This window comes from Oncorhynchus tshawytscha, linkage group LG20 (assembly GCF_018296145.1).
Source record: "Oncorhynchus tshawytscha isolate Ot180627B linkage group LG20, Otsh_v2.0, whole genome shotgun sequence".
NCBI lineage: Eukaryota > Metazoa > Chordata > Actinopteri > Salmoniformes > Salmonidae > Oncorhynchus > Oncorhynchus tshawytscha.
The window spans coordinates 39,039,826-39,066,782 of NC_056448.1; the positions used below are offsets into that span (position 1 = coordinate 39,039,826).

Here is a 26,957-nt window from a genome sequence, read left to right on the forward strand (position 1 = left end):
CCAGCACAACATCTTCCCTCTCTGCACATGCTCTCGCTCGCACATCCTCCATTTTGTGTCAGCCGTATGTAGCAGAATGGCTGCGAGCGCTGGGAGCTGTCATGTCAGATAGGGCGACCGCAGACGTCCGGAGCTTCCTGCATACCGACAGAATCAGCCTGAGAGGCCGGCTTGAGCGCCACGGCGCCTGGCATCTGATCTCGCCACGGCGCCTGGCATCTGATCTCGCCACGGCGCCTGGCATCTGATCTCGCCACGGCGCCTGGCATCTGATCTCACCATGCCCATGGACTTGGGTTGTTATGCTTGGGAACATGAGGCATGAGTGAGGAGAATAGGTATGAGGAACAAAGCAGACCGGACCAGAGCAGACAGGACCAGAGCAGAGCAGACAGGACCAGGGGTGCGTGACCTGAGTGGGTTGATTCACTGTTGTGGTCATCCTGTCTGGGTTGGCGCCCCCCCTTGGGTTGTGCCATGGCGGAGATCTTTGTGGGCTATACTCAGCCTTGTCTCAGGATGTTAAGTTGGTGGTTGAAGATATCCCTCTAGTGGTGTGGGGGCTGTGCTTTGGCAAAGTGGGTGGGGTTATATCCTTCCTGTTTGGCCCTGTCTGGGGGTGTCCTCGGATGGGGCCACAGTGTCTCCTGACCCCTCCTGTCTCAGCCTCCAGTATTTATGCTGCAGTAGTTAATGTGTCGGGGAGCTAGGGTCAGTGTGTTTGTGTGTTTGTTTCTCTCTCTCTCTCTCTCTCTCTCTCTCTCTCTCAGGACCTGAGCCCTAGGACCATGCCCCAGGACTACCTGACATGATGACTCCTTGCTGTCCCCAGTCCACCTGGCCGTGCTGCTGCTCCAGTTTCAACTGTTCTGCCTTATTATTATTTATTATCATTTATGAACATTTGAACATCTTGGCCATGTTCTGTTATAATCTCCACCCGGCACAGCCAGAAGAGGACCACCCCACATAGCCTGGTTCCTCTCTAGGTTTCTTCCTAGGTTTTGGCCTTTCTAGGGAGTTTTTCCTAGCCACCGTGCTTCTACACCTGCATTGCTTGCTGTTTGGGGTTTTAGGCTGGGTTTCTGTACAGCACTTTGAGATATCAGCTGATGTATGAAGGGCTATATAAATAAATTTGATTTGATTTGACCAGACCGGAACAGACCAGAGCAGACCAGACAGGACCAGAGCAGACAGGACCAGAGCGGAACAGACCAGACAGGACCAGACCAGAGCAGACAGGACCAGACCAGACCAGAGCAGACCGGACCAGACCAGTCCCGACCAGAGGAGACCGGACCAGACCAGAGCAGACCAGACAGGACCAGAGCAGACGGAGGGCGAGGGGTTTGGTGGAGGGCGAGGGGCGGAGGGGGTTTGGTGGAGGGCGAGGGGCGGAAATGGGTGAGTGCATACATTTTTCATACTGGTCTCCCGTGTGTAGAAATGAGGTAAGGAGGATTGGGAGAGGAAGTGGGAGCAGGAATGAATTGTACGGATGAGCGCGCATGTTAAAACAGATGCTTGGTTGAGACAAACAGTTTTTTTTTTTTTTTTTTAGGGGTAGATCAGATGTAATACTGCAGATAGATTGTGTCTTCCATCAATGTAATTGTCTGCATAATTTCTAATCCCCCATATATTTTTTTGTAAATATATACACTACCATTCAAAAGCTTAGGCTCACTTAGAAATGTCCTTATTTTTGAAAGAAAGGCACATTTTTTGTCCATTGAAATAAAATTGATCAGAAATACAGTGTAGACATTGTTAATGTTGTAAATGACTATTGTAGCTGAAAACGGCAGATTTTTATTAGAATATCTACATAGGCGTACAGAGGCCCATTTTCAGCAACCATCACTCCTGTGTTCCAATGGCACGTTGTGTTAGCTAATTCAAGTTTATAATTTTAGAAGGCTAATTGATCATTAGAAAACCCTTCTGCAATTATGTTAGCACAGCTGAAAACTGTTCTTCTGATTTAAAGAATCTTCTTCTTTAGACTAGTTGAGTATCTGGAGCATCAGCATTTGGGTTCGATTACAGGCTCAAAATGGCCAGAAACAAAGACCTCGTCAGTCTATTCTTCTTCTGAGAAATGAAGGCTACACTATGCGAGAAATTGCCATTAAACTGAAGATCTGGTTCAATGCTGTGGACTACTCCCACAGAACAGCGCAAACTAGCTCTAACCAGTATAGAAAGAGGAGTGGGAGGCCCCGGTGCACAACTGAGCAAGAGGAAGGCCAGCATAGTGGGGTAGCCTCTTCACTGTTGACGTTGAGATGGGTGTTTTGCGGGTACTATTTAATGAAGCTGCCAGTTGAGGACTTGTGAGGCGTCTGTTTCTGAAACTAGACACTCTAATGTACTTGTCCTCTTGCTCAGTTGTGCACCGGGGCCTCCCGATCCTCTACACTGTATTTCTGATCAATTTAATGTTATTTTAATGGACAAAAAATGTCCTTTTCTTTCAAAAACAAGGACATTTCTAAGTGACCCCAAACTTTTGAACAGTAGTGTGTGTGTGTGTGTGTGTGTGTGTATATATATATACAGTGAGGGAAAAAAGTATTTGATCCCCTGCAGATTTTTGTACATTTGCCCACTGACAATGAAATGATCAGTCTATCATTTTAATGGTGGGTTTATTTGAACAGTAAGAGACAGAATAACAACAACAAAATCCAGAAAAACGCATGTTAAAAATGTTATAAATTGATTTGCATTTTAATGAGGGAAATAAGTATTTGACCCCCTCTCAATCAGAAAGATTTCTGGCTCCCAGGTGTATTTTATACAGGTAACGAGCTGAGATTAGGAGAACACTCTTGAAGGGAGTGCTCCTAATCTCAGTTTGTTACCTGTATGAAATACACCTGTCCACAGAAGCAATCAATCATATTCCACTCTCCATCATGGTCAAGACCAAAGAGCTCTTCAAGGATGTCAGTCCCAAGATTGTAGACCTACACAAGGCTGGAATGGTCTACAAGACCATCGCCAAGCAGCTTGGTGAGAAGGTGACAACAGTTGGTGCGATTATTCGCAAATGGAACACTAAAGACCTGTCAAGAAACACTAAAGACCTGTCAATCTCCCTCGGCCTGGGGCTCCATGCAAGATCTCACCTCGTGGAGTTGCAATGATCATGAGAACGGTGAGGAATCAGCCCAGAACTACACGGGAGGATCTTGTCGATGATCTCAAGGCAGCTGGGACGATAGTCACCAAGAAAACAATTGGTAACACACTACGCCGTGAAGGACTGAAATCCTGCAGCGCCCGCAAGGTCCTCCTGCTCAAGAAAGCACATATACATGCCCGTCTGAAGTTTGCCAATGAACATCTGAATGATTCAGAGGACAACTGGGTGAAAGTGTTGTGGTCAGATGAGACCAAAATGGAGCTCTTTGGTATCAACTCAACTCGCCGTCTTTAGAGGAGGAGGAATGCTGCCTATGACCCAAAGAACACCTTCCCCACCATCAAACATGGAGCTGGAAACATTATGCTTTTGGGGTGTTTTTCTGCTAAGGGGACAGGACAACTTCACATCCACATCAAAGGGACGATGGACAGGGCCATGTACCGTCAAATCTTGGGTGAGAACCTCCTTCCCTCAGCCAGGGCATTGAAAATGGGTTGTGGATGGGTATTCCAGCATGACAATGACCCAAAACACATGGCCAAGGCAACAAAGTAGTGGCTCAAGAAGAAGCACATTAAAGTCCTGGAGTGTCCTAGCCAGTCTCCAGACCTTAATCCCATAGAAAATCTGTGGAGAGAGCTGAAGGTCCGAGTTGCCAAACATCAGCCTCGAAACCTTAATGACTTGGAGAAGATCTGCAAAGAAGAGTGGGACAAAATCCCTCCTGAGATGTGTGCAAACCTGGTGGCCAACTACAAGAAACGTCTGACCTCTGATTGCCAACAAGGGTTTTGCCACCAAGTATTAAGTCATGTTTTGCAGAGGGGTCAAATAAATACTTATTTCCCTCATTAAAATGCAAATTAATTTAATTTAATTAATTTTCAAATTTTCTTGATTTTGTTGTTGTTATCCTCTCACTGTTCAAATAAACCTACCATTAAAATTATAGACGGATCATTTCTTTGTCAGTGGGCAAACATACAAAATCAGCAGGGGATCAAATACTTTTTCCCCCTCACTGTATATATATACACATATATATAAATATATATTTAGATATTTTCCCCTAACCCTACCACCCCTCCCCTAATTGGAGTAAAGTAATGGACAACACCACTTAGGCTTCTACTTCCAGCTTATACATACTATATAAAACATTTTGTCTCAACTGTTAACGAACTTAAACTACACTAACTCACAAAGACCTCCAAACAGGATTCTTCACAGAAGGGGTCTCAAACTCAGTGGGTGTCATTCTGTATTTGCATCTGTCACAGATCCCCCCCACCCCCCACCCACTAAGATTTAAATCCGACACTTTGGATAAATGGCCTAAGGATAAGTTGTTTGTAACTGGTATCCTGTTGATAGTAAGTCTTTGCTATATTTCTGGGACCACCAAGTGAGTCAAGCTCCTTGGGAGTTTGAACCCCTACCCTCTATCTGTATTGGCATCCTACGGGGCACTGGCAGTGCCAACCTCAGTTGGAGTTTTTCAGAGCGAGCATGAGTCCCTCGAACCAGGTCAAAACCACTTCAGTACCATCATCCACCCAGATAGAATGGTTTGAGCCTGAAATCGCCTGACATTTCACCCCATCAGGAGATCTGAGGGAAAAAACATAATATGACACTTAAAAGTTCCTGAAAATCAGCTGTGAAGGATTTCATATCCGAGTCATTTCTCAATTATAGTTCCCACTGCTTCAGTAATGGGATGAGGTGCATTGACAAGCATTTACAAGATGCTTGGGACAAGTAAACACATAGGCCTAGATTTACTAGCTACAGCAATGGAGATGACAAAACAATGTATTGTATAGCAACGTTACTTTGATTTCGGGTCTATTTTTCGACACCAACAACAAAGTATTGATATTTATTCGCCAATAAACAAGTGCCATTGTAAGTCTGAAAATGGGCCATTTTCCTATTCAGCGCCTGTTTGTGATAATCTCCTCTAGTCTTCTAAATAAGGGGTGATTTAGCTGCAGTGCGCAACATCATTGGCAATCTCCACTCACCAAAGAGGCTGTGTGTGTGTGTTTTTGTTTGTGTGTTTGTGTGCATATACTGCTCTCCATTCGCAAACAGCTTCAACACCTAACCCTTTTTGTTGCTATCTGTAGCTGATACCCAGCTGTGGATCTCCATTTTACAGTACTGTATGTACAAGCGGAGGAGAAGCAGGTTGAGAGAATATAAAATAGACAGGAAAGATAGTGTGTTAGTTGGCTTCAAGCGTCAGTCGACTTATATTAGAGATCTCTCTGAGCTGTGTGAACTACAGTATGTGTGAAGTGTGTGTGTGTGTCTGTGTGTTTGTGCCACACACATCATATTAACTGAGAGGAGCGATTCACACTCTTCGGGATGAGAGGGGAAGCCCGTTGCGGAGGAAATAGATGCGCTTGTAAAATCTTAAATTGCATAATCCCCCAACCTTCCTCCACCGTCTAAATCCTCTGAGCACGGCTGGGGAATTAAGGCCTTCTGCCCCTTTCTTCTCTGCCGGCACATCAGGCTGGCAGGAGAATTAGCTCTGTCAAAAATCCACCACAGTACCAACCCCCAAAACACACAAACACACGCACGTACGCATGTACAGTACCAATGAAAAGTTTGGACACACCTACTCATTCAAGGGTTTTTCTTTATTTTTAATTTTTTCTACATGGTAGAATAGTAGTGAACACATCAAAACTATGAAATAGTAACCAAAAGAGAAAAATTCAAAATATATTTTTGATTCTTCAAAGTATCCGCCCTTTGCCTTGATGACGGCTTTGCACACTCTTGGCATTCTCTCAACCAGCTTCACCTGGAATGCTTTTCTAACAGTCTTGGAGTTCCCACATATGCTGAGCACTTGTTGGCTGCTTTTCCTTCCCTCTGCGGTCCAATTCATCCCAAACCATTTCAATTGGGTTGATGTCGGGTGATTGTGGAGGCCAGGTCATCTGATGCAGCACTCTTGGTCAAATAGCTCTTACACAGCCTGGAGGTGTGTTGGGTCATTGTCCTGTTGAAAAACAAATTATGGTCCCACTAAGCGCAAACCAGATGGGATGGCGTAATCGCTGTAGAATACTGTGGGAGCCATGCTGGTTAGGTGTGCCTTGAATTCTAAATAAGATCACAGACAGCGTCACCAGCAAAGCACCCCCACACCATCACACCCCCACACCATCACACCTCCATGCTTCACAGTGGGAACCACACATGCAGTGATCCTCCGTTCACCTACTCTGCGTCTCACAAAGACACGGCGGTTGGAACCAAAAATCTCAGAGTTGGACTCATAAGACCAAAGGACAGATTTCCACTGGTCTAATGCCCATTGCTCGTGTTTCTTGGCCCAAGCAAGTCTCTTCTTCTTATTGGTGTCCTTTGGTAGTGGCTTCTTTGCAGATATTCATCCATGAAGGCCTGATTCACAAAGTCTCCTCTGAACAGTGGATGTTGTGATGGGTCTGTTACTTGAACTCTGTGAAGCATTTATTTGCGCTGCAATTTCTGAGGCTGGTAACTGAAATGAACGAAAGACAGAGATGGGGAAAGAGGTAGAGATAGACAGAGATGGTGAAAGAGGTAGAGATAGACAGAGATGGTGAAAGAGGTAGCAATAGACAGAGATGGTGAAAGAGGTAGAGATAGACAGAGATGGGGAAAGAGGTAGAGATAGACAGAGATGGGGAAAGAGGTAGCGATAGACAGAGATGGTGAAAGAGGTAGCGATAGACAGAGGGGGGTAGAGACACACATGGGCATGGCCTCAGCTGCACTGCTAAGGGCCCAACACACCCAGAACTATGTCTTATGGCATGGCCTTAATAGAAACACAGTGATGGGGAGGAAAACCACTTTACACACACACAACAGCGCATGCACACACACGCACATCCACCCATGCAAACACAAAAAGACACAATTTGCTGAAGTGTGTGTTTTGTGAAAGCTGAAGTTGGTATCTATCTTCGACATCATGGTCTTTTTTTATAGCTCTTTCCTGTTTGCCCTGTCAGTCTGGGTTTCTTTAGCTAATGTCCAACGCAAAGGACGAAAAACATTTAAGCCTCTGGAAAATACTCCTGGACCACCTGAAGGCACCACAGACTCTGGGCTCCTTTAAAAACTGGCCTAAATACTCTTCTCTTTAGGAAGGCCTAACAGTTGATTTACCTGCGTTCCCCTTGTCAGATGCGTTCTTTGTGTCAGTAGCCCGGTCTAGTTGTGTCCTCTGTCTTCCTCTCGTTTTTATTATTTTAAATGCACTCACTGTAGCACTTTAAATGAAAAGTGGATTATGAATTAATTGTATATTAATTATTATTAAAAATGTATGCTATTATAAAGTGTTATAACATTCTGGTAATCTCTCTTGTGTTGGATGTCAGCGTGAAGCCCCCTACACAGGAATGCAGCTTCCTGATCAGATAGCAATGACCTCCCCAGTCATCATTTGGTCCATGCCTTAGTACCATGGAAGACAGCTGCTGGTGCTAGAGAGAGAAAGCGGGACTCCCAAAAAACGTCACTTTGATACAGCTACGACTTTTCACAGCAGGTTAGGAGAATTGATGTAGCAGGTTAGGAGAATTGATGTAGCAGGTTAGGAGAATTGATGTAGCAGGTTAAGATAATTAGGAAAATGTGCTTTTATACTGTTATGAAGTTACTTGTATTGAAGTGGCGTATTTTTAGGGCGTCCCAGCGAAATCTCTGGCCTGTGACCTCGGTCTCATTCCCCACCATTCACTAAGTATAGGGGCCTAATGCAACATTGGTCTGACATCAAGTTGTATGTGTTTGCAGTGAGAATGGGCCTTGGAAGGCAAAATCCAAATGCTACATCAATTGTAATCAATAGGAGCTGCAATGCTCAAGCAAAGGCAACATATACTCCATACCGTTTTACCCCACAATCCAAGGAATGTAACTGGGACCTGGTGGATAGAAAGAATGAGTGAGAAAGAGAGAACGTGAGATAGATAGAGAGAATTCTAAATTCTAGAGAGCGAGCGAAAGCGAGCGAGAGTGAGAGTGAAAGAGATAGAAAAAGAACATTCTAGAGACCGAGCGAATGAGGGACAGCGAGGGAGAGAAATAAAGGGGGATGTAAGAGAAAGGAGCGAGCTGGAGAGTGAGAGACTCACCAGAGTGGCATTATGTTCATGTACCAAAAGCTATTAGCATGGTGGGAATGTGGACTGCAAAGCCTCTCAAAGATATGTTAAAAAAAAGTGAAGAGAGGAGCTTTTTGAAAGCCCCAAAGGTATTACCATTTAAATTGACTGGGTTTAGGTTTGGTCCTTTGTGGAGAGGAAGGGGGAGGTGTGAGGTTGAGGAGCAAGGGCGGCCATACTGTACGACAACAATAGCTATACTTGCTAGTTAGTTTCACACACCGATTTGTCCAGTGCTGGACTTGGGCAGGAGCTCATCGGAGCCGAGTACCGGCACGTCAAATGTTCTACTGCTTGAGCTCCTGTTCCTCTGACAGAATATTAGCTCAAAGTATTGTGTAGCTCCTGCACCTAAATATAAAAAGTACCGGCACCCAAAATGGCTACCGGCTCCTTTTGCAGTCCAAGTCAAGGACTAGATTTGCCAGGGCTAACCTTTCGATGACAATAAGGACAGAGAGGTTACTGAATTTCACCAATGCGTGTGCATTTGACTTTTCAAGCACATACAGTCAATGACACTTCGCATTTTTCCCCAGCATGTTTGGTGCACATTCAATGAACATTGGCTTGGTGAACTGATTCTTGCCACATTTCATCATTTACTTGTGTGTCCTATTCCCGACATAACACAGGAAGCCTGCTCCAGTTTCCAGGATTTTCGTCTTCTACTGACCAGATGTTGCTACATTTCCACACATATCACTATTTTTCATGCTTCAAATAAATATTGGGTTGGTTTGGATAAATGGTGTTTTATAGGGCTCTCGAGTGGTGCAGCGGTCTAAGGCATTGCATCTCAGTGCTTGAGGCGTCACTACAGACCCCCTGGTTCGATTCCAGGCTGTATCACAACCGGCCGTGATTGGGAGTCCCATAGGGTGGCGCACAATTGTCCCAGTGTCATTGTAAATAATACATGTTTATCTTTACTGACCTTGTTAAATAAAGGTTAATAAAAAAAATCAACTAATGTATCCTTTTCTGGACATAGATGGACATATCCAGACCTTGATTAGTACATCTGGAGGCAATGTTGAAGTATTTAGGAGAAATTGTTCAGGGTAGCCTCTGAGAATATCATCGATAAATACACAGATACAGTGACTGAGTTCATCAGGAAGTGTATAGAAGATGTTGTACCCACTGTGACTATTAAAACCTACCCAAACCAGAAACCGTGAATAGATGGAGGCATTCCCTAAAAACTGAAAGCTGGAACCACCGCATTGAACCATGGCAAGGTGACTGGGAATATAGCCGAATACATGCAGTGTAGTTATTCTCTCCGTAAGGCAACCAAACATGCAAAAGCCAGTACAGAGACAAAGTGGAGTCGCAATTTAACGGCTCACACACAAGACGTATGTGGCAGGGTCTACAGTCAATCACGGACTACAAAGGGAAACCCAGCCACGTTGCAGACACCAACATCTTACATCCGGACAAGCTAAATACCTTCGCCCGCTTTGAGGATTACACAGTGCCACCGACGCAGCCCTCTACCAAGGACTGAGGGCTTTTTCCTTCTCCGTGGCCAACGTGAATAACACATTTAAGCGTGTTAACCCTCGCAAAGCTGCCGGCCCAGACGGCATCCCTAGCCGCGTCCTCAGAGCATGCGCAGACCAGCTTACTGGAGTGTTTACGGACATCTTCAATCTCTCCCTATACCAGTCTGTTGTCCCCACATGCTTGAAGCTGTCCACCATTGTTCCTGTCCCCAAGAAAGCAAAGGTAACTGAACTAAATATTGCTCCATAGCACTCACTTCTGTCATCATAAAGTGCTTTTAGAGACCCATTAAGGATCATATCACTTCTACCCATACCTGACACCCTCCTAGACCCACTTCAATTTGCATACCGTCCCAAAGATCCACAGTCGATGCAATCGCCATCGCACTGCACCCTGTCCTATCCTATCTGGACAAAAGGAATACCTTTGTAAGAATGCTGTTCATTGACTACAGCTCTGCCTTCAACAGCGTAGTACCCTCCAAGCTCATCATTAAGCTTGAGGCCCTGGGTCTCAACCCCACCCTGTGCAATTGGATCCTGGACTTTCTGATGGGCTGCCTCCAGGTGGTGAAGGTAGGAAACAACATCTCCACTTTGCTGATCCTCAACACTGGGACCCCACAAGGGTGCGTGCTCAGCCCCCTCCTGTACTCCCTGTTCACCGATGATGGAGTGGCCATGCACGCCTCCAACTCAATCATCTAGTTTGGAGACGACAACAGTAGTGGGCTTGATTACCAACAATTACAAGACAGCCTACAGGGAGGAGGTGAGGGCCCTGGGAGTGTGGTGCCAGGAAAACAACCTCTCACTCAACATCAACAAAATAATGGAGCTGATCGTGGACTTCAGGAAACAGCAGAGGGAGCACCCTCCTATCCACTTCGACAGGACCGCAGTGGAGAAGGTGGAAAGCTACAAGTTCCTCGGCGTACACAGCACTGACGATCTGAAATGGTCCACCCAAACAGACAGTGTGGTGAAGAAGATGCAACAGTGCCTCTTCAACCTCAGGAGACTGAGGAAATTTAGCCCCTAAAAGCCTCTCAAACTTTTACAGATGCACAATTGAGAGCATCCTGTCTGGCTGTATCACCGCCTGGTACGGCAACTGCACTGTCCGCAACCGCAGGGCTCTCCAGAGGGTGGTGCGGTCTGCCTAACGCATCACCGGGGGCAAACTACCTGCCCTCCAGGACACCTAGAGCACCCGACATCAAAGGAAGGCCAAAAAGATCATCAAGGACAACAACCAGAAGGCGAGGTCAGTACAGGTGCATCAAAGCAGGGACCCAGAGAGTGAAAAACAGCTTCTATCTCAAGGCCATCAGACTGTTATATAGCCTCCACTAACAGTCTTCCACCCGGTTATGTAACCCTGCACCTTAGAGGCTGCTGCCCTATATAGATAGACTTCACTGGCCACTTTAATAATGTTTAAATACTGCTTTACTCATCTCATGATGAGTTTCTGTTTCTCATGATGAGCTTGTTTTTCTGGCTCCAACCGTGCAGTAGTATCGAACAATACACACATCTAAAAGTAAAAGAATGGAATTAAGAAATATATGAATATTAGATTGAGCAATGTTGGAGTGGCATTGACTAAAATACAGTATGTGTGTGTGTGTATATATATATATATATATATATATATATATATATATATATATATATATATATATATATATATATATATATATATATATATATATATATATATATATATATATATATATATACACACACACATATACTGTATTCTATACTACTGTATTTTAGTCAATGCCACTCCAACATTGCTCAATCTAATATTCATATATTTCTTAATTCCATTCTTTTACTTTTAGATGTGATTGATTGTTCGATACTACTGCACGGTTGGAGCCAGAAACACAAGCATTTCGCTACACCCGCAATAACATCTGATAAATATGTGTATGCGACCAATAAAATGTGATTTAACTTGAAATTGTCTGTCTTTCTTTCCTTCTTTCTTAATTTTTTGACATTAAGTGAATGTCTTTCCATTTTGACAAAGAGGTGCCAATTGACTTGTAGGCTATTTCTAAAATGTCAAACAAATATTATAGAAATGCAAGTATTAATGTCTACATTAGTTTACCCTGTTAATTATATTACAGACACCTTAATGCATACTTTTAAATTATAGTATGTGAGCTAAACATAAAAATCAAAAATGTATAAAGACTACAACATTTTCCTTAAAGTGTCATTTTTGGAAAGTACTAATGTTACTGTCCCCACTAAAAGAAACAAATACTTAAAAAATTAATTTAGTCTTTGAAACATTTAAATGGAATACTGTAGATTTCCATGAATTCCTAGGGAGGACTGTTTTCTGAGGAGTGACAATATGGCCGACCGGTAGCTTCAAAGCCTCTCAATGGCCAATACATAGCATAAGCAATCCAGGGGTTAATATACAGTGCATTCGTAAAGTATTCAGACCCCTTGACTTATTCCACATGTTGTTACGTTACAGCCTTATTCTAAAATTGAATTAATTGTTTTCCCCCCTCATCAATCTATACACAATACCCAATAATGACAAAGCAAACAGGTTTTTAGAAATGTTTGCAAATTTATGAAAAATAAAACACGGAAATATACATTTACATAAGTAAATCAGACCCTTTACTCAGTACTTTGTTGAAGCACCTTTGGCAGCGATTACAGCCTTGAGTCTTGGGTATGATGCTACAAGCTTGGCACACCTGTATTTGGGGAGTTTCTCCCATTTTTCTCTGCAGATCCTCTCAAGCTCTGTCAGGTTGGATGGGGAGCGTCGCTGCACAGCTATTTTCAGGTCTCTCCAGAAATGTTTAATCTGGTTCAAGTCAGGGCTCTGGCTGGGCAACACAAGGACATTCAGAGACTTGTCCCAAAGCCACTCATGCATTGTCTTGGCTGTATGCTTAGGGTCGTTGTCCTGTTGGAACGTGAACCTTCTCCCCAGTCTGAGGTTCTGAGTGTTCTGGAGCAGGTTTTCAACAAGGATCTCTCTGTACTCTGCGCCGTTTATCTTCGCCTCGATCCTGGCTAGTGTCCCAGAAAAACATCCCCACAGCATGATGCTGCCACCATCATGCTTCACTGTAGGGATGGTGCCAGGGTTCCTCCAGATGTGACGCTTGGCATTCAGGCCTAAGAGTTCAATCTTGGTTTCATCAGACCAGAGAATCTTGTTTCTCTAGGTCTGAGAGTCCCAAGAGGGCTGTCATTTGCCTTTTACTGCAGAGTGGCATCCAGCTGGCCACACTACCATAAAAGGCCTGATTGGTAGAGTGCTGCAGAGATGGCTGTCCTTCTGGAAGGTTCTCACATCTCTACAGAGGAACTCTGGAGCTCTGTCAGAGAGACCATCGGGTTCTTGGCCACCTCCCTGACCAAGGCCCTTCTCCCCCGATTGCTCAGTTTGGCCGGGCGGCCAGCACTAGGAAGAGTCTTGTGGTTCCAAATGCCGTCCATTTAAGAATGATGGAGGCCACAGTGTTCTTGGAGACCTTCAATGCAAAAATGTTTTGGTACTCTTACCCAGATCTGTGCCTTGACATAATCCTGTCTCGGAGCTCTACGGACAATTCATTCAACCTCATGGCTTGGTTTTTTGCACTAACATGCACTGTCAACTTATATAGACAGGTGTGTGCCTTTCCAAATCATGTCCAATCAACTGAATTTACCACAGGTGGACTCCAATCAAGTTGTAGAAATATCTCAAGGATGATCAATGGAAACAGGATGCAACTGACCTCAATTTCAAGTCTCATAGCAAAGGGTCAGAACACTTAGGTTAATAAGGTTGTTCTGCAAAAGTATTAAAAAACAAACATTTCTAAAAACCTGTTTTCGCTTTGTCATTATGGGGTATTGTGTGTAGATTGATATGAATTTATATTTATTTAATGCATTTTAGAATAAGGCTGTAACTTTATTTATTTATTTATTTTACCTTTATTTAACCAGGTAGGCAAGTTGAGAACAAGTTCTCATTTACAATTGCGACCTGGCCAAGATAAAGCAAAGCAGTTCGACAGATACAACGACACAGAGTTACACATGGAGTAAAACAAACATACAGTCAATAATACAGTATAAACAAGTCTATATACAATGTGAGCAAATGAGGTGAGAAGGGAGGTAAAGGCAAAAAAGGCCATGGTGGCAAAGTAAATACAATATAGCAAGTAAAACACTGGAATGGTAGTTTTGCAATGGAAGAATGTGCAAAGTAGAAATAAAAATAATGGGGTGCAAAGGAGCAAAATAAATAAATAAATAAAAATTAAATACAGTTGGGAAAGAGGTAGTTGTTTGGGCTAAATTATAGGTGGGCTATGTACAGGTGCATCTGTGAGCATCTGTGAGCTGCTCTGACAGTTGGTGCTTAAAGCTAGTGAGGGAGATAAGATAACTTAACAAAATGTGTAAAAAGTCAAGGGGTCTGAATTCACTGTACATCATTGGTTGTGATCAATGACGTGTATAAACCCTAAGATGTCTGCTTGGTGGCTTCTAAACAGCTCCCATCATTGATTGTTACTTGTTACTGCCTGAACACATGGCCTGACTGGCTACTTTGATGGCACGGTTCACATTCCACTGATGCCAAGCCTTTAGTTTACGTCCTCACAATTCACAGCCACTCAAAAATAGGTTGTGATGTGGTATGATGTGGCGGGAAGTTGCGGGACATTGCGATGTGCTACTTTGGGTTGTGTTACGTTAGATGCCTAAGGGTGGTGTGTGCGTTTTATTTCTCTACTTTTGTTTTCTTCAATTTGACTGTGCGTATGTGAGAGCATCAGTGTGTGTGTGTGTTTGTGGGGTCTGTTGGTGGGGTCACCGCGAGGTCAGCTGTGTTAAATCACTTCACTGAGGTGTGAGAAGAGATCACAATGCCCCGGCCAGCACTCAACCTCATCTTGAACTCCATGGTCGTTTTACGGTGTGTCCCCCACCCCCCCCCCACCCCTCCCCTTGAGCTCCGTTAAAGGCCACATTGTTTTCCGCCGAGGTCAGCCCTGGTGCCATTCCAAACTTTAAAGCAAATCAAGAAATGTAACTCAGGCATTTTAAAGGGGGACTCAATGGGACAGGTTCCTCTTAAAAAACACAGCCTCTCTCTTACTCGCTGTCTTTCTCTCTCTCCTCCTCCATTTTATTTTCTCTTTCTGGTTTGTGAAAAAAGTCTCACCCTTGTAAAGGGATTGTTTTCATAGAAACAGATGAGGGGAACTATAACAATACTACACTGTGCCAGTTCAACCAATGAATCAATACATCAAAGCTCATTGGCTATAAGTGCCTTGCGCATAGCCAATATGAGTAGTGATTGGATATTGTGAAACAGATAAGCCGATTTAAGACATTCCTATAACTAATTTCATTTTGTTTATACATTTCTTGTGAATTGAAAGAAATAATGTGTGATTACTGATTACACAAAATCTGTGCACAATGCATAATTAACTATTTTTGCTTATACTGTAATTAAACAGTACCATTGCATAGGTATTTTAACTTCCTCCTACATCAGAGTACCCAATGTCCTGCCCGTCTTTCTTTCCTCCCTCGATCTTCTCTCTCTGTAATCCTCTCTGGTGTACTCCTGGCTCTCAGCTCACACTGAAACAAAGACCCCCTCCCCCAGGACCCCCTGGGAAGACCACAGAGCCCAGATCTTAAGACATTATCCCAAGAGTGTCCCTGTAGCCTGACGTCATTAGCAATAGGTCAGCTGCAAATGTGTTTATTAGATGTGTCTGTGTGAATAAAGATATGTTTTGATCAATACAGATGTGTCTGTGTGAATAAAGATATGTTTTGATCAATATAGATGTGTCTGCCATTTAGGCACCAGTCAAAAGTTTTAGAACACCTACTCATTCAAAGGTTTTTCTTTATTTTTTACAATTTTTGACATTGTAGAATAATAGTGAAGACACATATGAAATCATGTAGTAACCAAAAAAGTGTTAAACAAATCATAAAACACTACCTCATGATGCTGGTTGAGAGAATGTCAAGAGTGTGCAAAGCAGTCATCAAGGCAAAGGGTGGCTACTTTGAAGAATCTCTAATATAAAATATATTTTGATTTGTTTAACTCTTTTTTTGTTTACTACATGATTCCATGTGTTATGTCATTATTTTTACGTGTTCACTATTATTCTACAATGTAGAAAATAGTACAAATAAATAAAAACCCTTGAATGAGTAGGTGTGTCCCAACTTTTGACTGGTACTGCAGATGCAACTTCATAGAATAATGGTGCTCAGAGGAAATACGCATCTCAAAATAATACCTATGTTTTGTATTTAGCCGAAGTCGAGTCATGCTTCTGCGAAAGCATCAGAATATTCTTTAATTTTCCCTTCTGAAGTTGCACTCAATCCCCAAAATTAATACCAATAATATCATGAAAAAGCTGCTTAAAAACAGTCATGTTAGCGCTCACTAAAGGCCACTACACGCTTTACTCAAACGCAGCGATGGAGCGCTGTTTTTGTGCGGCTCAAATTTTGGAACAGACCGTACACCTGTCGCTCTGTTTTGCCTAGGGTGTGTAGGGTCCTTAAGGGTTAACACTTCCTCCTGTGGGAGTGCACACACCAGAATGTAGAAGTTCCAAGTGTACTACGCACTAAATGTGTAAATGCGACATTTCAAAATCTTGTCAGTACTGATTGTCACTCTTGTATGTTGCCAATTTTCTCTTTCCTATCTCCTCTAGAATCCTCCCTTCTTTGATTGATGATCAATTGCTCTCCAGCAGGAAAGGAAACAGCACCCATCACCACACACAAACTCATCCATTTCCCTCGGAGAAAATAGGAAAATTCCACATTCCGAAATATGATTGAATTTCCCTCGACAGTGTGTCCTTGAGGAAACAACAGGAGAAAAGGGAACATGTCTCGCTCCGATTCCCAGGTTTTCCTCCAAACGTTAGCCCAACCATTTGGTTAATGCTTTAAAACACAAAGTAGAAGACTAGACTATTGTTTGATTGATTACGCCAAAGCAGGTGTGAGTCAAATCAGGCGTTCACCAGGATCAAGGTTTTTTACAGTTCTATCAGTAGCATGAAGGACACTGCTTCATTGGTTCTCAAAGGCCAAAGACAATGGGATGATTCATTGATATTCATGCTACTGTCTGTTCAATAGGCTACATTGATGAGTGAGGATTTCTTCTAAAAAAACAAGTCCTTTGTTTTGTCATGTTGACAGATGCTCTCTGTGTGAAGACGGTTGGGTGTTGGTGGTCGGGGGAGATTGTGTGTGTGTGTGTGTGTGTGTGTGCGCTTCTGTGTGTTGGTTCAACAGCTTGGGTCTACAGTTTTGTCTACACACACAAACACACTGGTTGCTAAACCAAAATAATACCTCCCCAACTGCTAACCCTACACTAATACATCACATTTTACTAGAGCCTACATTTAGAAATCTTCTGAACTCTCCATACACCTCACCCTCGCCCCCACCCCTGCTATTGATCTACACATAATCCTAATTACACCCCCCCCAATTCCAAAGAAAAAACCCTTTACACACAGCCGAGTCAGCCTGCCCAGCACCTTCCCATACCCAGCAGAGAGAAGATTAAGATGAAAGACTACATTGTATTAGCCCTCCTACTCACATTGACAAAAGCAGCTCTCGCATTGGCAAGCTGCTGGGAGAAAGGTATTCTACAGAGGAGAAAGGCAGAAAGAGATAGTAATGGAGAGAGATAGAAATAGAAAGGAAGAGAAAGAGAATGGTAGAGAAAGTAGCAGAGAAAGCCCGAAATAGAGAGAGAAAAAAAAGGGGAATGAGAGGGAGATATCAGAATACTTCACAATGCCCCCGGAGAATTATAATCTACAATCTAGATTCTATTCTTATGGCAACCCCATCATGGTTGTTAGTTTAGCTCACATTCACTTTCTGTTTAAAATAGCCCTAGGACAGGGAGCTCCTGTAAACGCTAGCCCCTGTCAGGAAGGAACCTACAAGATGGGATTGTAACAGATAGAGAGGCATGGGAGGCAATGAGCTTCACTTTGGTAGGATAAGAGTCAAGAGATTATGATAATGAGTGGGAGTGAATTAAAGAATGGATGGATGGACGGATGGATGGAGAAATAAATGTACCCAAGCACTATCTATCAGTCAGAGATGTAACCATTAGGCAGAAACAAAATGGTGGCATGCTAACAACTCACTTAACCAATCCAAAACATGTTACTGATTGCTCTCTGCATCAGAAAATGAACACCACCAAGCGTCCAGACTACAGCCACTGAGGCCCTCTCCTAAAACACACAACGATGGAAACAGATTGTCATAACAAATCCATTCTGATATACGACTCCTTTGAGATAGATTATTATCGTATTTCATGAGGAAAGAGAGATCGATCAATTAAATCAATCAAATGTATGCGCAAAGACATTTTTCAATTAGCCGTTGTTTCAAAGTGCTTTGCAGAGGAAGTACTTAAATTGAAGCTGTGCATCAGAAAGAGACAGCCAGATGAAGAGGGAGAAAAATAAGGAATATAAACTAGTCATTCACTTATCCATAAGCTCGTGGGTGCTTACAACCCAATAAGAAAGGTACAGGGAATATCCAGCAGATATTATAGAAGGAAATACTACACAACAAGCTCGACCAACACTGGTCTAAGAAGGATCCCCAAAACTGCCTGCATCGCATGGGTGAGCTACCATTTTCTATCCATGATGTACTTCTATGCTTTTACAGTGAAGCCATTTAGCGGACACTCTTCTCCAGATCAAATTCAAATCAGGGCATTGATCAGGGAGACTTTTGCAAGTCCACCATGTACAGGAAAGACCTTGTGATTTCCTCCTGATAATATATGTCTTTTAGGAGACACTTTTATCCAAAGCGAATTCCAGTCATGTGTGATATATTATTTACGTATGGGTGGTCCCAGGAAAACCAAGCCACTATCCTGTCATTTCAAGCTGCATGCTCTACCAACTGAGGGTAAAACACCGGGGTCAAATGTGGTGAAACAGGGGAAAGGCTGTATTCTGAGGAGAGGGCACTGAGAGGTTGGCCCAGCTGTGAGTCCCTCAATAAGGCCCGGGGGATTTTACAGGGCTCTGTGGAGCCAGGATGACCCCAGGCTACCCCCGCACACACACACACGGTAGCACCACGTAAATACTGCCTGTGTTGCCTGCACAAAAACTTTTTCCAGATGGGCTGCACAGACACAGGCCGCAAATAAACTGCCCCCTCTCCTCCCTCTGTATTCTGCCGTCGTTCCCTCTCTCACAAACTCACTCTCAAAAAAGTCTGACATTCATGTGTGTTAATATGAGCTAAAGGTCCTGTGTGGCTCAGTTGGTAGAGCATGGTGCTTGCAACACCAGGGTTGTCGGTTTGATTCCCACGGGGGACCAGTACGAAAATGTATGCACTCACTACTGTAAGTCGCTGTGGATAAGAGCATCTGTTAAATGTACTATAGACACAATCACAAAAGCTTCCTATCTCCACAGCGCCAAGCCCCACCCCCCAAACACACACTTTTGTTTAGCACAGCAGAAAATCTCCACAGCAGCAGTTGCAAATCTTTTGACAGTCATCGCTAAGGGGGCTTTTCTTATCCTGACATACTGTCGCACGGATAAAGTAATGCTACTGCGGAAGCTACCGGTATGTTGACAGAGTTCTAACAAATCCTCTTACCACAACAACAGTTTTACATTATATTTCCAAATTTGATTAGGAAAATGGAATGACTGACCATCCTAAAAATCTAAATCCAAGAATTTGGTGCAAATCTACAGTTCACAAGAAACAAATCACAGTTTTCCTACAGACAACTAGAGGCCCATTCTCTAATCCCAGATCGAAGTTCACTGAAAGACATGATCAAATCAGCAATGGTATCAGATACAAACACAAAACAAGCTAAATCATTACTGTTTAATGTCCTGTAGTCTCAATCTCCTGAAGAGCAACACGTCTACCCCCTCCCTCTACACACACACACACAACACACACCCATACCTTCCCATGTATCCATTTCATACTGGTCCTAGTCTGCCAGTGAGTCTCCTGGCCACCATCCACACTGGTAGCGCCGTATCAAATATATTTGAAATATATATAAAGCCACTATATCACTGTTGATACTGCATCCTCCATGGCAGATTTGGCTTCATGACTCCTCTAGGTGCTTTAACCCTCTCTCTATCCCTCTCTCTCTGTTCCTCTCTCGAGATTTCTTTCTGTTTGCTTTCTCTTTTTGTTTCTTGCTCCTTCCCTCTCTCTGTCCTTCTCTGATCAGTTCTCTGAGGCTTTCTCACCCCTGGCCTCGGCAGCTAGGCCGGCCCCGAAAGGAGGAGGGGGTGGGGTTGGGAGTGGTGGGGGAGGTTTACAGGCCAGTTAGTCATGTGACCTAGTGGACCCTAGTGGGTCACGGGTTGGGTCAAAACTCCAGCATTTATTTTGAGGAGGGGTTTGTGTGTGTGTGTGTGTGTGTGTGTGTGTGTGTGTGTGTGAGAATTTTTATTGTTTATTTCACTTTTGTTTATTATCTACTTCACTTGCTTTGGCAATGTTAACATATGTTTCCCATGCCAATAAAGCCCTTAAAAAACTGAATAGCGAGAGAGAGAGAGAGAGGAGGGGAGTTGGTTATCTGAGTGGTATTGAAAACCCTATTTTCTCTAGAACAATGCCCCACCTTCACCCAAATTCCCTTTCCCTTCCCCCGTTCCTCCTCCCACTGTCCACTTTTTACCTTCAGGAGGGGGGCTTGGAAATGTGTGAGTACTTTAGGCCAAACTAGAGACCAACAATCAACACATTGAGTCATTAGCGAACACACAATGATCAACATCCAATGATGAGGTGTAAAAAGCTTTTTAATTAAGTTTAATGACGGCTAAACACATATTAACTAATTCTGCTAAACACATATCAACTAAACCTGCCAATGTATTTGGTCAATCAAAGTGAGATCGTAAAGTATGTCTACAAAGATTGTTATTCAAGAGCTATCCTTGTAATGGTTAGATATGACTGCACTGCTGGAGCTAGGAACACAAGCATTTCACTACACCCGCAACAACATCTGCTAAATATGTGTATGTGACCAATAAAACGTGAGTTGAACTACTATCAACACACAGAGACACTTCTCCAGTAGGTAAAGCCCAACGTTACTGTCAACCCTACTGTCTTGAACTTCTATACACCAGTCAGCCACACTGATAAGAAAGGCATTTCACTGTGCTTGACACTAAAACCTTGAAAAAGAAAGACTTTCCATTAAAATGCAGAGAGAGAGAAAGAGGCTCAGGAGGAGAACAAGAAGAAAGGGAAGGAAAGGGGCTAAAATGTTTTGAATGTGACACTGGTGACATCAAAGACAACCGCTTATTCTGCATTTCCCGAAATAATCCATTGTGCATGACGTGCATAGTCTTGGTTCGATTCCTTTTCACAACATTTCTTTAGTCATAAATATGTAAGTTAATGTCTCCAAACTACAGTACTATGGATATTTAGAAGGCTGCTAAGCCAAGAATTTAATGTTATGCCCAAAATGTATTGTAATATAAAGCAAAGAATGTAATTTAAAGCCAAAAATGCAATAATTTACAGATGCTGTCATTCAACCCACCAAAGTTTTTCATGTTAAACAAAAAGACTAATGGACATGTCACAAAGTCAAACAACGGTAATCTTTTTGACAGTCGTCAACGAGTTTTGGGCGGCAGGTGGCCTAGCGGTTAGGAGCGTTGGTCCAGTAACCCAAAGGTTCCAATCTCTGAGCCGACTAGGTGAATAATCTGTCGGTGTGCTCTTGAGCAAGGCACTTAACCCTAATTGCTCCTGTAAGTCACTCTGGATAAGAGCGTCTGCTAAATGACTAAAATGTAAATATGAGTCGGTTATAACTCAAATATGTTTTGCAGTGGTGGTGGCAGTATGTCACAGTAACAGCACCATTATGCCCCACTAAAAGTATCTGATTGAGTGATTTCTGAAGGATTCCAATCCCCTCATTTGTTATGAAACCAAGGATCAAATGAGTTTGAAGATTACTATTGTCCCTTTGTATCTGCGTGTGTGCCTTTATGGATTCATTATGGGGAGCGGTGTAGTGTGTGTGTGTGTGTGTGTGTGTGTGTGTGTGTGTGTGTGTGTGTGTGTCTCTGCGGCGGCGAACCCTCGGTGGGAGGCCAGCTTAGCGCGGGCGCTCTGTGTTGTCGTACTGGAGAACCGCCTGACCTTAATTAACTCATATTTAATTAATCACAAACTCCAATGACGAACCCCACCATATGTCGCAGCAGTAACAGATTAACAAGGGGGAGAGTCTCGTTAGCCGAGGCATCTCGTTAACAAACAAGAGTCATTGGATTGGCTTTCCCTCCACAACTTTCACCCTTAACAGTCAAATCAGATTTCCATAAGCCCAGTGAAAAGGTTTAGGGAAAGAAAACTATTGGATGAATAGCAGTGTAAAAAAACTACAATTTACCCTGCATCAAGGAGACATATCTACTATGTTCCATTCCTTTGTGATTCTGAGTGACATTCATAACAACCTTGGTGCATATTCTGTCGGTCTATTCAACACATGTGAGATATTTACTCCCTTTACTCCACTAAAGCTCATTTGTGTTAATTGGTTATGCATACCCTCTTCATAATGCCTTATAATGCGCGACATAAGCGCTAATAATGCATTTTGCCTAGCTCAAAAGGCAGTTTAAATGTCCTTATAATGCATTATGAACAGTGTATTCATAGGAAGTGTCTCATTTTCATTAATTTAGCCTCTTCTTTGACCAGTGCAAAGGCTTGGGCCCTGTTTGAATACTATGAGAATGCATCCTTCCTCCCTTCCTTCCTTGAAGAAATACCTGATTTGACATGGCTGGCTTGGTGAAAGCTATATGATAGAAGAACTGTTGTGTTAGATCAGCGATTACATCAAGGAATGAGAGGAAGGAAGGGTGTGTTTTTATCAAACAGGGCCCAGGGCTGGTTTGGTAGGTCGACGCAGGGTCGTCTCTTCCTCCTAGAACCCCCAGGAATGCTTCGCTAGCTAGCCTGCCTCATTGTCACGGATGAAACAACGCTAATGTCCCACAGGCCACACTTGACCCCGAGTGACTGCCTCACCCCAGCCAACAATGACAAACAACCTGACCTGCCATTCAGAACGGTGACCTTGAAAGTGATAGTGAAGGGATAATACCAGTGATTGTCCTAATGTGAGTGTTCCGTCCCTCAAAAAAGGGTCAAACAGACAAACCAAATAGCTACCATTATAGACGTAGCCACCATTATAGACGTAGCCACCATTATAGACGTAGCCACCATTATAGACGTAGCCACCATTATAGACGTAGCCACCATTATAGACGTAGCCACCATTATAGATGTAGCCACCATTATAGACGTAGCCACCATTATAGACGTAGCCACCATTATAGACGTATAGATGTAGCCACCATTATAGACGTAGCCACCATTATAGATGTATAGATGTAGCCACCATTATAGACGTAGTCACCATTATAGACGTAGCCACCATTATAGACGTAGCCACCATTATAGACGTAGCCACCATTACAGACGTAGCCACCATTACAGACGTAGCCACCATTATAGACGTAGCCACCATTATAGACGTAGCCACCATTATAGACGTAGCCACCATTATAGACGTAGCCACCATTATAGACGTAGCCACCATTATAGACGTAGCCACCATTATAGACGTAGCCACCATTATAGACGTAGCCACCATTGTAGACGTAGCCACCATTATAGACGTAGCCACCATTATAGACGTAGCCACCATTATAGATGTATAGATGTAGCCACCATTATAGACGTAGCCACCATTATAGATGTATAGATGTAGCCACCATTATAGACGTAGCCACCATTATAGACGTAGCCACCATTATAGACGTAGCCACCATTATAGACGTAGCCACCATTATAGACGTAGCCACCATTATAGATGTATAGATGTAGCCACCATTATAGATGTATAGACGTAGCCACCATTATAGATGTATAGATGTAGCCACCATTATAGATGTATAGACGTAGCCACCATTATAGACGTAGCCACCATTATAGACGTAGCCACCATTATAGACGTAGCCACCATTATAGACGTAGCCACCATTATAGACGTAGCCACCATTATAGACGTAGCCACCATTATAGACGTAGCCACCATTATAGACGTAGCCACCATTAGACGTAGCCACCATTATAGATGTATAGATGTAGCTACCATTATAGACGTAGCCACCATTATAGACGTAGCCACCATTATAGATGTAGCCACCATTATAGACGTAGCCACCATTATAGACGTAGCCACCATTATAGACGTAGCCACCATTATAGACGTAGCCACCATTATAGACGTAGCCACCATTATAGACGTAGCCACCATTATAGACGTAGCCACCATTATAGATGTATAGATGTAGCCACCATTATAGACGTAGCCACCATTATAGATGTATAGATGTAGCCACCATTATAGACGTAGCCACCATTATAGATGTATAGATGTAGCCACCATTATAGACGTAGCCACCATTATAGACGTAGCCACCATTATAGACGTAGCCACCATTATAGACGTAGCCACCATTATAGACGTAGCCACCATTATAGACGTAGCCACCATTACAGATGTAGCCACCATTATAGACGTAGCCACCATTATAGACGTAGCCACCATTATAGACGTAGCCACCATTATAGACGTAGCCACCATTATAGACGTAGCCACCATTATAGACGTAGCCACCATTATAGACGTAGCCACCATTGTAGACGTAGCCACCATTGTAGACGTAGCCACCATTGTAGACGTAGCCACCATTATAGATGTATAGATGTAGCCACCATTATAGACGTAGCCACCATTACAGATGTAGCCACCATTATAGATGTTGCCACCATTATAGATGTATAGATGTTGCCACCATTATAGATGTATAGATGTAGCCACCATTATAGATGTAGCCACCATTATAGACGTAGCCACCATTATAGACGTAGCCACCATTATAGACGTAGCCACCATTATAGACGTAGCCACCATTATAGATGTATAGATGTAGCCACCATTATAGACGTAGCCACCATTAGACGTAGCCACCATTATAGACGTAGCCACCATTATAGACGTAGCCACCATTATAGACGTAGCCACCATTATAGATGTATAGATGTAGCCACCATTATAGATGTATAGATGTAGCCACCATTATAGACGTAGCCACCATTATAGACGTAGCCACCATTATAGACGTAGCCACCATTATAGACGTAGCCACCATTATAGATGTATAGATGTAGCCACCATTATAGATGTATAGATGTAGCCACCATTATAGATGTATAGATGTAGCCACCATTAGATGTATAGATGTAGCCACCATTACAGATGTATAGATGTAGCCACCATTACAGATGTATAGATGTAGCCACCATTACAGATGTATAGATGTAGCCACCATTACAGATGTATAGATGTAGCCACCATTACAGATGTATAGATGTAGCCACCATTACAGATGTATAGATGTAGCCACCATTACAGATGTATAGATGTAGCCACCATTATAGATATACAGATGTAGCCACCATTATAGATGTAGCCACCATTATAGATTTGGCCACCATTATAGATGTAGCCACCATTATAGATGTACAGATGTAGCCACCATTATAGATGTATAGATGTAGCCACCATTATAGATGTACAGATGTAGCCACCATTATAGATGTATAGATGTAGCCACCATTATAGATGTATAGATGTAGCCACCATTATAGATGTATAGATGTAGCCACCATTATAGATGTATAGATGTAGCCACCATTATAGATGTATAGATGTAGCCACCATTATAGATGTATAGATGTAGCCACCATTATAGATGTATATATGTAGCCACCATTATAGATGTATAGATGTAGCCACCATTATAGATGTATAGATGTAGCCACCATTATAGATGTATAGATGTAGCCACCATTATAGATGTATAGACGTAGCCACCATTACAGATGTAGCCATCATTACAGATGTAGCCACCATTACAGATGTATAGATGTAGCCACCATTATAGATGTAGCCACCATTATAGATGTATAGATGTAGCCACCATTATAGATGTAGCCACCATTATAGATGTATAGATGTAGCCACCATTACAGATGTATAGATGTAGCCACCATTATAGATGTAGCCACCATTATAGATGTAGCCACCATTATAGATGTAGCCACCATTACAGATGTAGCCACCATTACAGATGTAGCCACCATTATAGATGTAGCCACCATTATAGATGTATAGATGTAGCCACCATTATGGATGTATAGATGTAGCCACCATTACAGATGTATAGATGTAGCCACCATTACAGATGTATAGATGTAGCAACCATTACAGATGTATAGATGTAGCCACCATTATAGATGTAGCCACCATTATAGACGTAGCCACCATTATAGACGTAGCCACCATTACAGACGTAGCCACCATTACAGACGTAGCCACCATTACAGACGTATAGATGTAGCCACCATTACAGATGTATAGATGTAGCCACCATTACAGATGTAGCCACCATTATAGATGTAGCCACCATTATAGATGTAGCCACCATTACAGATGTAGCCACCATTACAGATGTAGCCACCATTATGGATGTATAAATGTAGCCACCATTACAGATGTAGCCACCATTACAGATGTATAGATGTAGCCACCAATACAGATGTATAGATGTAGCCACCATTATAGATGTATAGATGTAGCCACCATTATAGATGTAGCCACCATTATAGATGTAGCCACCATTACAGACGTATAGATGTAGCCACCATTACAGACGTAGCCACCATTACAGACGTATAGATGTAGCCACCATTACAGATGTATAGATGTAGCCACCATTACAGATGTATAGATGTAGCCACCATTACAGATGTATAGATGTAGCCACCATTACAGATGTATAGATGTAGCCA

At 42.9% G+C, this 26,957-nt stretch overlaps 1 protein-coding gene across 1 annotated transcript in view; it reads right to left on the minus strand.

Moving 5' to 3' along the window:
* LOC112220026 (nuclear receptor subfamily 6 group A member 1-A-like) overlaps nucleotides 1-26,957 on the minus strand; it is a 190,518-nt gene that overhangs the window by 21,972 nt on the left and 141,589 nt on the right. The window lies entirely within an intron of this gene.